The 16,323-nt window shown below is 36.7% G+C and overlaps 1 long non-coding RNA gene across 1 annotated transcript in view; it reads left to right on the forward strand.

Moving 5' to 3' along the window:
• The first annotated feature begins 2,028 nt into the window (after positions 1–2,028).
• The window catches only part of LOC111546595, an 86,220-nt gene continuing 71,925 nt past the window's right edge, over positions 2,029–16,323 (forward strand). The window contains exon 1 of the long non-coding RNA XR_002732837.1: positions 2,029–2,097. This is a non-coding gene — a long non-coding RNA (uncharacterized LOC111546595). The remainder of the gene's footprint in view (positions 2,098–16,323) is intronic.

Below are 16,323 nucleotides of genomic sequence, written 5' to 3' on the forward strand. Positions count from 1 at the left end.
GAGGCTTAATTTTTAATTACTTATTTTAGGTTAGCTGTCTTGTTCCTCCAAACTAAACCTTGAGTAGTTTGGTTTATGATTACCCTGGCAGCTGTGAAACAAGGTGACAAGGAGGTCTTGTTTTTGTTTTGTCAGAAGTAACTGTTATGGACCTTGTTAGGCTGTAGCGATTTTGTCCCTCTACATGGATGGTGTTAAAATCTCCTCATAAAGTGAAGTTTTAAAATCTCATAGTAAAAAAATCAATTTTCCTTTGAACTACCAACCAAGTTTCCATGTCACATTTGTAAACGTCATTATGGTGAAGTGAAAACTGCTTGAGAAGTCTTAGAGAACTGTGGAAAGAAACACTTATGTGTGAGTTTTGCTAGCTGTCAATTCTTAAATATGGAAGCCTAAAACGAGAAAGTAATAATATTCAAAGAAGAGGAGGGATACTGAAGGAATAAGAGTGTGTTTAGCTTTGTTCCATGCGTTAATAATGTTAACACTTTTTAATTGTTATTAAAAATTTGGTAGTTGGCTCTTTTTTTTATCAATGAAATGTCAATTAATTTTGGGAATAATTTTCAACGCCGTGTGAGATAAAAAAAAAAAAAAGTCACAAAACCGAGAGACATTATTACCTGAAGAGGAAGTGGTTTAGGAAACTTGTCAATCACATTTATGAGTCGGGAACCACTTTGGTCACCACTTCCGATCCTAACTAGCTGTTATTTGGAGAAGAACAGTTAGTGGCACCCAAGCTAGATGTCACATTCATGACAATTGCTTGCCGTGGGGATGAAGAAAATGGATTTAAGATATTTGTCTATGGAGTATGTTTTATTTTAAAACATCAACTTTAAAATTTACTTGTAAAATATTCTAGTCATCAGCTGACCCTAAAATGTAGATGTTCTTTAATGGAAAAAATACTCTTGATAAAGTTTGCATAAAACAAAGAGTGTTAAATGCTGTTGAAAAGTAAAGCAGATTTCTGGCCGGGCACGGTGGCTCAAGCCTGTAATCCCAGCACTTTGGGAGGCCGAGGTGGGCGGATCACGAGATCAGGAGATCGAGACCATCCTGGCTAACACGGTGAAACCCCATCTCTACTAAAAATACAAGAAAATTAGCCGGGCGTGGTGGCGGGCGCCTGTAGTCCCAGCTACTCGGGAGGCCGAGGCAGGAGAATGGCGTGAACCCGGGAGGCGGAGCTTGCAGTGAGCAGAAATCGCGCCACTGCACTCCAGCCTGGGGCACAGAGCAAGACTCCGTCTCAAAAAAAAAAAAAAAAAAAAAAAAAAGTAAAGCAGATTTCTTATCTAAAATAAATCACCTTAGTTATATGATACAATGATAGGCGGACTGGTTGATTGAAAGTTATAGAAGAATTAGATACATTAAACACATATGTCTGGACAAATGATAATTTGTTAGAATACAGTCAAAAGTGAAGCATGCAGAGGTGCAGTCTAATAAAACTTAACTTTCAAATCAATTTTCTTTTTTTTTTTTTTTTTTGAGACGGAGTCTCGCTGGGTCCCCCAGGATGCAGTGCAGCGGCGCCATCTCGGCTTACTGCAAGCTCCGCCCCCCGGGGTTCACGTCATTCTCCTGCCTCAGCCTCGCGAGTAGCTGGGACTACAGGCGCCCGCCACCACGCCCAGCTTATTTTTTGTATTTTTAGTAGAGACGCGGTTTCACCGTGGTCTCCATCTTCTACCCTCGTCATCCGCCCTCCTCGGCCTCCCAAAGTGCTGGGATTACAGGCGTAAACCACACCGCTCCCGGCCTCAAATCAGTTTTCAACAGATGTGAGTGCTCTCAAAATTCTCAATGTATGAGATATCTTTACAAGAATCATTACTTATTACAAATCCTGGCATACTTCTGTTTCTTTTAAATGCAGCAGGGTGAAAATATTTTATCTTATCAGCTGCCTCGGAACTCCTTTCCAGGCGGTATTGTTTTGTTTATGCAACATTCACTAGGACAGGGAGACCCTGAGGGAATGGGTGTTGGCAGGAATGAAAGTAAAGGAGGAACAGTTCTGCTTCTGTGAGCCGGGTGGAGAAGAGAGGGTAGGACCCGATAAGTAGTGTTGGAAGTGAGGTGGGTGTCAGAGATGCCAGAAAGGTTAACGCCTGGAGTGCTACATGGCATAAATCTGTCCCTCCTTGGGATCCCCAAATCTCCAGTAGAAGTTTTGTTACACTTAATAGACTTGATTTTTGTAGCTTTTGGGAGATGGGATAGAAGAGGGACCTTTGTTCTGTATTTGGGATGACCCCAGGATGAAAACATAAAAATAGTTATGAGACACAGGGCAGGGGTAAAACATTCAACCTGAGGAAGAAAACCATATCAGAAGAGATTATGAGAATTTAAGGCACACCTTCACCTTCTCCATTCCCAGGAATTTGAATATAATTAGGGAAGATTTTGAATTTCCACAATCCATGCATTTGGGTGTTTGAATTAATCTAATTTAGATTTTAAGTAGTGAGGAGACCAGGTGACATCCTGATTACACAATAAAGTGTGATTCCTTCCATGATTGTGTTTGAAACTTCAGAAGAGGTCTTTTGCCCATGTTTTTAGTGGATTTTCTTTTTCATATTAACGTGTAGAAGTTCTTTATATATATGAATACTAATTCTTGGTCAGTTATACATGGAGCAAATATTTTTCTACTATATGGCTCTTTATTGCTTTTATAGTATCTTTCGATGAGCAAAGGTTTAAAGTTTTAATGAAGTTGTGTTTATTAATATTTTTCTTTATAGTTGGAACTTTCAGGGTCTTAAGAAATCTTTCCCAATTCTGAAATCATGAAGATAAACTGTCTTCAACAACTGAGTTTTAGTCTTGAATCCATTTAAAGTTAATGTCTATGTATGATACAAAGTATGGATGCAATTTTATTTTGTTTTACCTTTTTGCCATGGAAGTGATAATAATGAATATCTTTGTAATTAAGCTGCTTTATCTTAAAGTAAATATTCTCAATGTTTTGCCATTAAGTGTGGCATTTATTTTAATGCTATTTTTATACATGTTCTTTTTCAGGTTAGGAAATTTCTCTCTTGCCATTTTCTTGTCTGTCTCCTTGCTTGGATTCTTTATGGGTGATACTGAATTTCATCAACCCCCTTTTTTTGTATCCATTGGGGTAATAATAAAATTTTCCTTTTTTATTCTTTTAGAGTAGTAACTGATTTTAATACTTTATTATTATTAATTCAATCCTATGTTTCTGAAATAATTCCAGCTGGGTCTTGACATATATACACTTTTAAACAATGCTGTGCTCAATTTGTTGAATTTATGCTCATAAGTAAGATTGGTAAGTACTGTTTTCCTTGTTTTTCCTTGGTATCACAGCTTGAGCGCTCCATCTCAAGCTTGAGAACTACATTCGAAATGTATTGAGGAGACTATTACTTTTCTATTCTCTGAAAACTTGTGTAGGATTGGAATTATCTGCTACAAAGCCATTTGGCCTAGTGTTCTCCTTTGGAGAAGATATTTAACTGCTGACTAATTTCTTTAATGGCTCTAAGACTACTAAACTTTTACCTGCTCTTTGAGTAAATTTTGGAATTTATATTTTTAAAGGATATATCTATTTTGACGACATTTTCAAGATATTTGACATTATTGTTGCCCCTAAAAACTTGTCGCCTTTTTAAAATCTCTGTAGCATGTACTGTAATGTCTCTTTTTATTACAAATATTTTTTATTTTGTGTCTTCTATTTGTCTTTCAATTGATCTAGCCAGAAGTCTTTCTGTATTATTAATCTGTCCAAAGGCTTAATTTTTGGCATTGCTGATTCTATTGTATGTTTTCGCTTCTCATTGTTACGATTTTATTTTTAATGTTTCTTTCCTCTTCTTTGTTTTTGGTTTTCTGTTCTTTTTCTAAATTTCTGGGTTGCACACTAAACTTATTAATGTTGAACATTTCTACTTCTCTAATGTAGGTATTTCATGATATATATTATACTCTATGCATCAGTATACCTATGTCAAGTATTTTTTGTTGTGTGTGTGTGTTTCTTTCATTTTTTGTGTATTTATTTATTGATTTATTTATTTAGAGACTGAGTCTCACTCTGTTGCCCAGGCTGGAGTGCAGTGGCATGATCTTGGCTCACTGTAAGCTCCGCCTCCCGGGTTCACGCCATTTCTCCAGCCTCAGCCTCCCAAGTAGCTGGGACTACAGGCACCCGCCACCACGCCTGGCTAATTTTTTGTATTTTTAGTAGAAACGGGGTTTCACCGTGTTAGCCAGGATGGTCTCAGTCTCCTGACCTTGTGATCCACCCGTCTCGGCCTCCCAAAGTTCTGGGATTACGGCGTGAGCCACAGTGCCGGCCGTCTTTTTTTCCTTTTACTTTTTTCTCCTCAACTTGTTTAGAAGCTGTGTGTTCCGCGTCTATTCTTCTAGAAGTATCAAAACATTTACCTTCATCCTGAAAATTGCAAGAACCTTAAAATGCTTTAACTTTGATCTTACTTCCTTTCTAATTTACATACGGTGTTTCTTGATATTTTAATTCTGCTGATCTTTAAAGACAGAAATTGAATGCTACTATTTTATTCAATCAATATTGTTGAGATTTAATAAAACATTTAACGATATCTCTGCTTATGATCCCTTCTCATACTCAGACCTCCTCCCTGGTATTATCTTTATTCTGCCTAAAATACATCCTCAGACTTTCCATTATTAAGGATTTGGGATGACAAAATGATTTTTAGTTTGTTTCTTTCTCAGTTTTTGTTACTGAGTTTCAGTTTTACTTCATTTACTCAAAAGAAGGAAGTAGTTAAAAAGACAGGCTGTGGGACTGAGGGAGGGAGAAAGGTTAATTCATCTTAAAAGGTAGAGAGTTTCTGTTTGGGATGATGAAAAAGTTGTGGAAATTGATAGGGGTAATGGTTGTACAATGTTGTGAATGCACTTATTGTCACTGAATTGTATACTTGAAAATGATTAGAACAGTAAGTTTTATGTTACTGTGTTTACACACAGACTCGCACACACACGCATGCACACACAGATTCTGTGTGTGCATGTATAAATGTACCTGTATTCAAATCACCCATCTCTTGCTAACAGTGATTTTCAGGCAAGTAAATTAACCCTGCTCTGCCTTTCTTTTCTTATCTGTCGAACGGAACTGTACATGAGGTAGACTGCCTACCTCAGGGTTTTTATGAGGACTAAATGAGGTGGTATATGTAAAATGATTAAAATAAGGCCAGTTTATATTCACTATTCAGTAAGCATTAGCTATTATTATTGTTCCTTGTCCCTTATATGCAGAGATCACTCGGCAGTGATAAGAAAGACAACACAGGCCTAGGGAGGCCATGGCATTCACTCCAAGCTTAAACCCAAGCTGAAAAACATCTATGCTGCTTCCCTGAAATCACGGCTGCATACCCAATGATCTCACACAATTCAGGCTTATTCCCACTCACCTTTTCTGGGATATGAACCTGTGACTTTAATTTCATCATTTAAAAACCAAGTTTCAGTTTAATAATTTAGTGTTTAAGATGGTTTATGAAACAAAAGTCATCATCCTGTGAGGGTAACTGTCGTATCCTTTCATGTTAGTGTTAGAATACTTGAGTACTTGTCAGAGAACAAATCTTTGGCTACCTTTCAATTCTTGTAATAGTCTGAAGGTGCTTGTGAGTAGGATGATTTTTGGCTGTTTTATGTATTTGTTTGTAGTTCTGAAGAAAGATATCTGTTTAACCTGGATGTGAAGGCCTGGTCTATTTTCATTCTTTAAAATTGTTTTTTTTTCCTTTCTTGTTTTGATGTCTTGAAAAAAATAAAATTAAAGATATCATTGTAGTTTATGAAGAAAAATAATAGGAAGTAACACAATGTAAACATATTTAATTTCTTAATCTGCAGATTTTATTGGGCATACAGTATATATTTTTGAATACGGTTAGGAAATTGCTAAAGATTTAATCAATATGAAAGAATTAATGTTATCTCCATTCTTGTAAGAGACATATTCAACTGCAGTCATTAAGATTGCTAACCTTATTTATCAGGCAGTCCAAATATCTTTTAAAGGTATGTAGAATGTTTAAAATACTTATACATGAGTAGACTGGAAAGAGTTTATATTGAAATTTACCCAATTGTTTGGTTTGGAAAAAAATGTAAACCTCTGTAATCACATTTGTAATATGAAAATTATTAGTGAAGACAGAAAGTATCTAACTGACTGAGAACTCATCAACAGAGGAAAAAGCTTCTTTCAGGCACCCATGGGATATCAGAGCTCTGCAGCCCCTTGACGCTGAGGGTCCCTCACAGGCACAGCCACTTCAAAGGCTCCCTTCTTCCCAGCTGGCTCTCCACTTCCTGTGAATTCCACTAGGAATATTTCACCAAGCTGGAAGATAAAAATACCTTTCAGGGTCAAAATCTCACAATCTTTAATAATAAGATGTTTTAATTGGCTTTTCTGCTTTTGTTTTTTAAACAGAGCAGCACAGCCTAATAACTTAGAGCTGGCGTATCTTTTGGGGGTCAAATGTAAGAAATCCATGAATTCCAACTTTTTAATGTTACACATAGAGCAAGATCTGGTGGCCCTTGATTTTCGAACCAATTAAAGTTACGCCACAAAAAACTTAGTGATGACTACTGTACACTGCTGGTTTTATGTAATATTTTAAGTGCAAATTAAATTAAATCTCTCTAGGAGGGATTTCATATTCGTTGTTTGTTCATAGTTTTTGTTTGTTTTGAGGCACAGGGGACCTGGAAGAATAACTCACTTTAGAAATCAGCATCTTCAAAGATGAAGTATTGAATTTGAAATCCCCAAACTGATGAATCATAGAGCTGCAAGGGATCTTGTTTTGTATTTTTATTCAGTTATTTTGCCTTTTAAAAGGATGTATGTTATGTAGTCAAATAAGGTTATAGTCCGTATTGAAAGTTTCTCCAAAGAAATAAATGTAATATACAGTTCACTTTTTCCAGTAGTAGATAGAACTATTTACCTTATGGAAATAGAGAAATCTAAGTTAACAGTTTACTTTCTTCTCGCTTTTAAATGTAATGTCTTCTGTCTTTTATTGTTCAGAAGTTTGCTGTCAGTCTATTGTTGATCCCTTGTAAAAAATCTTTTTTTTTTTTTCTGGTTTCTTTAAATACTTTCTCTATGACTGTAACTCTACAGTTTCAATATTATTTGTCTGTCTATCTATCTGTCTATCTATTTATCTATCTATCTATCTATCATCTACCTGTCTACTCATGTATCTATTTATCTATTATCATTTATTATCTACCCACCCATCTATTAATCTTGAGAGGATCTTTTGCTTTTCGACTCATGAATGACAGCCTGAATACATTATCAATTAGTAACATTCACAGCCATTATATTTTTGAGTAATATTTCTACATTCCCTCTGTTATCACTATCCAGAACTCCAAAGAGCTGTATATTTGAACATCTGATTTTGCTTTCTTTGATGCTTAAATTGTTTTTTATTTTCCTAATTCCTTATCTCTCTTTGATACATTTTAGGTATTTTCCTTATCTTTTGATTTGTCAATTGTGCCTTACATTTGGTTTTATCTCCTATGTCATCTGCCTATTAAGATTTAATTTCTATGATTATATTTTTTACTGTTACAAGTTTGAATTGTTCTTTCTCAAAGCTAGCCAGTCTTTTTCCATTATGTCTTGTTCTTTTTAGAAGTTGATTTCTCTTTCAATAATTTTAAGCATGCTCATTTCCAAAGGGTTTATCGGAGTCTTTTATAATATGAAGTTTGTGGGATTCTAATCCTTTTGGCTGTCCCTGCTAATCATTGCTCATATGGAAGATTTAAAAGTAACTTTAAACATATTTTTAGTATTGCAATTTTAGGGTACTTGTAGGTATGTAGTGAGCTTAGATGGAATTCATGGTTCTCCAATGTAGATTTGCTTTGCTTCTACCAGATATCCTACAAGCTATCAATGCTCGGAATGATTTTGCTATTGTTGCTAATACCTTGGCTTGGGAGTTCCTAGACAAACTAGTAGAAGAATTCTGAACCCGAACCCACACTAGGTGCTGGTCAGTTGTTTTTGATTTTCAGGGGAGATTCTCTCTCTCTTTTTTTTTTTTTTTTTTTCCTACCTAAGCCCATGGCAGAGACATAGCTTCCTTGTTATTTTGTATGTGAGTATATTTTTGCTTTAGTCTACTTGTCATCAATAGTGAAATATTTTCAGGTTCCAGATTTCGGTAGGGGTTTTAGTTCTAACTTCCTCCTCCTGTTTGGTCCCAAGGCCTCATTTCTTGTCACTTATGGTATTTAAACCCAGGCTGTAAGTTTATGGAAGCTGACCACATCTATCATCCATGGTAAGGACAGCTGCCAGTATATTCGCATACTACTTTAGTTTTTCAACTCTCTTTTGTTTCTAACTCCTGAGTACTTTCTGTTCTTGGACTTTCAACTGTGGATTTAGGTGGATTTTATCCAGCATTTCTGAGTGCTTGCATCTGGATCATTTTTAGTTTATCATTTTCCACCATCTTGTTAGAATATGTCATACAGCTATTAAATGCTGCTCCCTTGAAAAGCCAGTTGATGCTTTAAAATGACCTCTTCCTAAGCAAATGCCATTTTTCTCCTTGGCTTCTCTTTGAAGTGAGTCTAGTTGTAGTTATAATGTGTTGAATTATTACCATATATTTATGCTTCAATTATATTATTTAATGCTCACATAAAAACCTGACAGGTTGGGTATATATGCATTTTATAAGTGAGGATATTGAGATTCAGAGAGGTTAAATGACTTGACCAAGGTCACATAGTAGAAGAATATCACAGGCACTATGTCAGTGGAGGTCTATTCAATGCAAAAACTTTGCTTATAAGCCTTTACAGGTTGAGTATCCCTTATCCCAAATGCTTGGGACCAGAAGTGTTTCAGATTTCAGGTTTTTTGGGGGTATTTTAGAATATACACATATACATAATGAGAAATCTTGGCAATGGGACCCAAGTCTAAACACAAAATTTATTTGTGTTTCATATACATCTTATACACATAGCCTGAAGGTAATTTTACACAAGATTTGCAATAATTTTGTGCATGAAACAAAATTTTGACTGCAACCCATCACATGAGGTCAGGTATGAAATTTTCCACTCGTAATGCTGTGTTTACCGAAAATAGTTTTGGGATTTTGGAACATTTTGGATTTCAGATTTTCAGACTAGGGATGTTCAACTTGTGTCTCTGTGGTCCACAGAGATAATTAGTTTCAAGAGATACTATTTGATATGAATTATCTGGTATGCTCCTTATAAAAAGTTTTATTGCCATTAATATTTGGCTTTAGAATATGCTATTTATATGTATATATTCACATGCACACACGGAATTTTTTAATTTAAATAATGATCCCTTCCCATTAATGTTTGACTTTAGAATGCATTTTATGATTTAACAAATTTTCTCCCCGTTTCCCAGCCAGACATTAAAATTAATCAGAGCCTGTTTATCACTAATGAAAATTCACAGAATGCCTTATAAATATATTCTTTCATTTAGCTATGTGACAAGGCAATGCTAGCAGTGATTGAATGGCAGAATTGTCTATAGGATAATGCCTACAGTTTTCAGCTTGTCCCATGAAACCTTTATGAACTATTCCCGTCTTGTTACTACTCACCCTCCCAAACATTGTCCTATGCTTTTGAAGTAAGAGGTGAAGTAGGAAGTGAGCCATGGAATGCTCCTTCTCATTCTAATTTAGTAACTGGATGGGTTGGGGCAGTTGCTAAGACAGAGAATGTTGGAGGTGAGGATCCGGTTTGGGGATTGGAGGAGAAAACAAATAAGCATTGAATCTAATAAGTTTTAGCTCTGGTGGGACATCCAAGTGAAGATGTCTACGAGGCAGTTTGGTTCTGGAAAAAAGGGGAGAGAGCTTTGGCCTCCATCTTCCCAATTACAGTGAATTTTCTCGGCAGCAGGGGCTGAATTTATATTTTACAATGTCCCAACACAGTGCCTTGCTCAACAGGTGCTCTCTGTCTAGCGTCTGAGTCCTTGAAGTTATTTAGGTACATTATCTCCATGCAGTTCCAGAACACCCTGTTTACCTAAGCCTTAGCCCTTTCCACACTACATGCCTCAGATGCTATCACACTGTTTTGAAACCTTCTGCTTAATTGGTGTTCTCCCCACTGGACTATAAGCTTTTGGAGAGCAGGGACAGCGCTCTTGTTTATTATCACAAATGGTACCTGGTGCTAAATACATACTCCTGGAGTAAATGAGTAGGTGCTGACTAATTATAGTTCTAATTCAATACAGCATTACAAAAGCACAGCAGGTAAGGAAGGAAGCCAGGGAATTGTTATGGGGGAATGAGTAGTAAAAAATGAGGGCATTCTCTTTGGGCTAGGTCAGAAGAAAAGTGCCGTGAAAGATAAGCCTCATGAAATGTACTTTTTTGGAATTATTGCTTAGTATTTAACTCGGAAATAAACTGGAGTAAGCTCACTTATTTCTGCTCTTATTATACTTTGGTGTTCTATATACTCCAGTTCCTTATTCATTTTTCACAAGTTAGAAGGGTTATTTGGAATTATACAAAGAGGTCTTCCATTGCTATGAAAGGAATGTGTGTTGGTAACTTCCACTAACATTTATCAAAGTTTATGTGTCCTTAACTCAATGTAAACAAAATGCCTCAAATTTATGTCTCTTACAACCTTTGTTTATCATTAATAATTTTCCTATTTAAATGACACAAAAATGTGCATGCTTTAAAACTATATTAGTTGTTTTAAAATGTCAAGAAAGGTAAAGTTTATGTAGTCTGCCACCTGCTTAATGCCTGTAAAATCATTCCTGCTGGAGATACTGAATTGTTTTCCATTATATTAACATTGCATGAATAAAAATCCAAGCCTTTTAAATCACAAGTTTCATAAGGTGTTGATTGGCCTGGAGCAGGATAAATTCAGACAAATATTTATGGTGCCAAGAGTTGTGTGTATAAATATTCTTCCTCGAAAATGTTTCCAGTGTACTGTTAAACTGCCAAGGTAATATAATTTAACAGGTAAAGCAGTGAATAGAGAGCCAGGGGTCACTGAGTTTGAATTCTTTCTTCATTCCTACTTTAATATTTGATCCTGAACCATTTGGACCTTACCAAAGTCAAATTTCTACTTTGTGAAGTGAGGACAAATTAATCGTTCAGTTGCTGGGGCATGAGGATAGGGTCTGTGGTTAAAGAGACTTTAAAAATATACAATTACTATTAGAATGTAGATAGTCACAACATTGCTTTAATAGTTCGTTCAGGCTGGTATAACAAGGGCATTAAACCAAATCATGACTTAATCACCTCCCAGAGGCTCCACTTCTTAAGACCATCACCTTGGCAGTGAGGATTTCAACATATGAGTCTTGAGAAGACATAAACATCAGACCATAGCAATTGTCATGTATGAGGGAGTTGGTTTGCATTTATTAATAATCTTCACAATGCATCATCAAATTAATTTGCAGTGACACTTGTTACTATTTACTGACTGCTTGCTGTTACTCAGACACTGCCCTAAGTGCTCTATGTACCCCATTTGCTCCTTGTAACAAGGAGTTAATAATACCTTTGAGGCGGGTATTATTCCAATATCAGTGAGAGTAATATTAAAGGAGGTGAATGAACTCAACATCACCCAGCTTGAAGATGGCAGAATCACATTCAAACTCATGTGATTCTGAAGCCAGAAGTCTGCATTTTTATACTCCATGCTATGATGTCTCCATGCTTTGCAAATGAGGTATCTGAGGCTTAGAAAGGTCAAGCAGTTTGGTGAAGATCACAAGCTAACATACTGGACTGGGATGAAAGCCCTGATGTGTCTGACAAGGGAGCTCTAACTATTTCTATTATTGCTTCTCTAATATTATTAATGTGCTTGATATCTTTTGCACCACTTTTCTCTCTTGGATTACCAAGATAATTAGAGTCAGTGTTCTGCTGAATGCCTTGACCTCCCTAATCTCAGAAGCCCAATCTTGCTAATGAATTCTACTTTGGGAAATATGAAGGTGGATTATGCATCAAAGGTGGAATCAGCTGCATTTAAACCTTTCGGAATCCAGTTCCTTATTGTTTAAATGAGGGTTTAGCATGGTAGAATCTATGAGTTTTTACCTCCATTATAGTTTAGCGTCTTTGAGTGCAGTGAACAAATGTGGTCCATCTACTGAGGCCCTGGTGCCTAACTTTGTAGATATACCAAAAATATTCATCAGCTTTAATGAAGTTGCATTAAATTCCTTGATTTTAAGACTAGGTAAAACAAAATTTCCACTCTATTTCATTGCTTTTTAAAATGGCAAATATGTCATTTTCTTTACAAGATGAAAGGAATTAAATATAGTGGCCAAATGATGTACTTAAATTGTTTATTACGTCTTTGTTCGTTAGACAGAACGTGTGAGATGGTGGCAGGATCAAACTACTTAGGTAGATCCATTTAGAATAATTCGTTTGCTTAATTGAGATGAAGCTGCCAAACCAGTCGTTCTGTCTTGCTAAGACTGTTGAGCAGAACATACACTGTGGAGAAGAACATTCACAGAGAGTGTAAAATGGTTAAACAGTAAAGCCCCAGGTAGTTACAGCCATGGGATATATTGATTAGGGACATGAAACTAGTGTCAGAGAGCCCAAAGATTTCAACATAAATGGGCATATTTTTAATTCTGACTTCACACTGCTCTCTTAAGATAGTCGCAGAGCATGATTGCTTCTAACTTAATAGCATTTACACTAACACGATTTCACGTGGGTAGAGGAAGAATGGAAAGTTTCTTCAGCATTAAGTTCCATGTTTCTAGGAATGTTCAATGCCAGCAGCAGCAATAGTTACATCTGAGTTCCTGCCACTTGTTGCCACAATACAGGACCCTTCCAGTTGGTCCCGTGGTGTCGTTAGTAGGTCAAATAGTGCTGTCTAAATATGTGCACGCTCTTATCTTTGAAACCTGTGAATGTGCTACCATGCAGGGCAAAAGGGACTTAGCAGATGTCGTTGTTTCCAGACTTTGAGATAGGGGAGATTATCCTAAGTTATCTTTGTGTGTCCAGTGCAATCGTATGAATCTTTAAAAGCAAAAAAATCTTTTCTGGTTTTTCTGGTGGCCAGAGAGATGTGATGAGAGGACTCAACCCATTGTCGCTGGCTTTGAAAATAGATTAAAGAGGCCACAAACCAAGAAATGCAGGTGGCCCCTAGCAGATGGAAAAGGGAAGAAAACAGGATTTTATCCTCCCTAGAGTCTGCAGAAAGAAGTGCAGTTCCTTTGATTTTAGCCTGGTGAAACTTGTGTTGTACTAATGATCTATAAAACTATAAAATCGTAATAAACTTCTGTTTAAGTGGTTATATTTGTGGTAATTTGTTAGTGAAGCAATAGAAAACGAATACAGTGTCATTGTACATATTTCCTGAATCACAGCAATGAGATTCAGTAAGAACTACCTTTCGAAGGGTGTGTTAGGTATGGTGTTAAGCTATATGTGTGTGTGTGTGTATGTAATTATCATGCAACAACCACCCCCTAAAAATCTATATTATTGTCTCCATTTCATAGATGCAAGAACATACGTAAGTTCTTTTTTTAAAGAACTTAAAGTAACTTACATAAATCACCTAAGTAACTTACATAAATCACATATCTAGTAAGTGACGCAATAGTTATTTGAAACCAGGTCCATCTGGAGTCAAAACCCGTAGTGGGTCTGCACTACCCTTCATATACAAAATGTTAGGATTGTTTTTCTTTACCAGAAGGTATTTAAAAGCAATCACGTTCATATAAAATAGACTTTGTTACGTCAGATCTTTAGTTACCTTAGATGTCAAGTCATTTTCTCCAGAAGAGTGCCTGGTGTATTATAGGCATTCAACATGTGGTAATAGAATGAATGATCAGTACTGTTTAATAGACATGTGTGATATAGGTATATGTTATTATGTTTATTGTATTCTGTGTACATATTATATTACACCATACCTGTATATGCATAGGTATCAGCTTTTTTTTTTTTTTTTCTTTGTAAAAACAGCAGAGAGATGTTACTTTTGCCACTGAAAAATCAGGGATTCAAATAGGTTTCTTCTACATCTATAACATTTGAAGTTATAATTACATATTATTTTTAAGAAGTTATTTAGACCAGGGGTGGTGGCTCATGCCTGTGATCACAGCACTTTGGGAGGCTGAGACAGGCAGATCACTTGAGGTCAGGAGTTCGAGACCAGCTTGGCCAACACAGTGAAACCCTGTCTCTACTAAAAATGCAAAAAAAAAAATTGGCCAGGCGTGGTGGTGCACGCCTGTATCCCAGCTATTCAGGTGAAGTACCAGAAATGCCTGAACGCGGGAGGCAGAGGTTGCACTGAGCTGAGATCGCAACAATGCCCTCCAGCCTGCATGACAGAGCAAGGCTCTGTCTCAGAAAAAAAGAAAAAAGAAAAAATGTGATTTGGAGGTCATGTGTGGTTTATTTTCACAATTAGCATCAGTAATGAGAGTATATTTAATAAGGTAAAGAGACTAAAGTGGAGGGAATCTTTATGAATTTAGATATTCATGTTATTTTTCGTTAGAATTTTTTTTTTTTTTTTTTGAGATGGAGTCTCGCTCTGCCGCCCAGGCTGGAGTGCAGTGGCCAGATCTCGGCTCACTGAAAGCTCCGCCTCCCGGGTTTACGCCATTCTCCTGCCTAAGCCTCCTGAGTAGCTGGGACTACAGGTGCCCGCCACATCGCCCGGCTAATTTTTTGTATTTTTTAGTAGAGACAGGGTTTCGCCGTGTTAGCCAGGATGGTCTCGATCTCCTGACCTCGTGATCCGCCCGTCTCGGCCTCCCAAAGTGCTGGGATTACAGGCTTGAGCCAGTGCGCCCGGCCTAGAATATTTTTAAAAGATTACAAACAATGCAAGGGAAGTTAAATGACCTTTACTTTTTCAGGCGAAGGATTTCATTTTCTTTTTAAAATTGCCGGTAAAATTAGAAAGGTAACAGCATCTAATTCAACGATATTCATTTTAGTTGAAAGTGTACACTAATAGCACAAACTTACCAATAGTGCAACCTGACTTACTGGTTAACCTTCGTTGTATGTTAGTCCACCTTTAAATGATTACTACATGCCTTAAGGAAGAATCTTAATGCTACAGAAACTTCACTTTTATAAGGACATCAATTACAACTAAATTGGTAAAGAGGATTGTTAATTAAGAAGCAATTCTTCATATAACCTTTCTTAAAATAACCTTTCATTGTACATTTCCTTCCAACTATTTTGTAACAATTTCTATGAAGACTCCTAAAGGAAAATAGGGATTCATTTTATTAATTAGAAAAGTAATTCCTATCATTTTGCTAAAATGACAAATGTTAATATTTGACAACAAAATAATCATGGGAAATTGGGAATGCTATTTTGCATTTAGTAGAAATGTATTGAGTAGCTAGGAGCAGGACACTTAACCAGTCACTAAAGTAATTTTTAAAATACTTAGTTTTGTATCCTCTAACCTACGTCTCCTTATTTCTTCCCCCCTCCCTCCCATCCCTGTTTTATTCTTTCTCTTATGTTTGAATTTTTGTTTTAGAGTCTACATATAAGTGAGATCATGAAATATTTGTCATCTGTCTGCATAATATCCTTCAGCCTCATACATGTGGCAAATGGCAAGATCTTGTTCTTTTTTAGGGCTGAATAATATTCCATTTTATGTCTGTACCACAGTTTCTTTATCCATTCATTTGTTGACAGATACAGAGGTCATTTACAGATCTTGGCTGTTGTAGCTAATGCTGCAATGACCATGAGTATGCAGATATGTTTGCTAGTGACTTTATTGCCTTTGTGTATATACCCAGAAGATGGATTGCTGGGTCATATGGTAGTTCTATTTCTAATTTCTTTTTTTTTTCTTTTTTTTTTTTTTTTGAGATGGAGTCTCGCTCTGTCGCCCAGGCTGGAGTGCAGTGGCCCAATCTCAGCTCACTGCAAGCTCCGCCTCCCGGGTTCACGCCATTCTGCTGCCTCAGCCTCCCGAGTAGCTGGGACTACAGGCGCCCGCCACCTCGCCTGGCTAGTTTTTTGTATTTTTTTTTAGTAGAGACGGGGTTTCACCGTGTTAGCCAGGATGGTCTAGATCTCCTGACCTCGTGATCCACCCGTCTCGGCCTTCCAAAGTGCTGGGATTACAGGCTTGAGCCACCGCGCCTGGCCT

The sequence above is a fragment of the Piliocolobus tephrosceles genome, chromosome X (genome assembly GCF_002776525.5).
Source record: "Piliocolobus tephrosceles isolate RC106 chromosome X, ASM277652v3, whole genome shotgun sequence".
NCBI lineage: Eukaryota > Metazoa > Chordata > Mammalia > Primates > Cercopithecidae > Piliocolobus > Piliocolobus tephrosceles.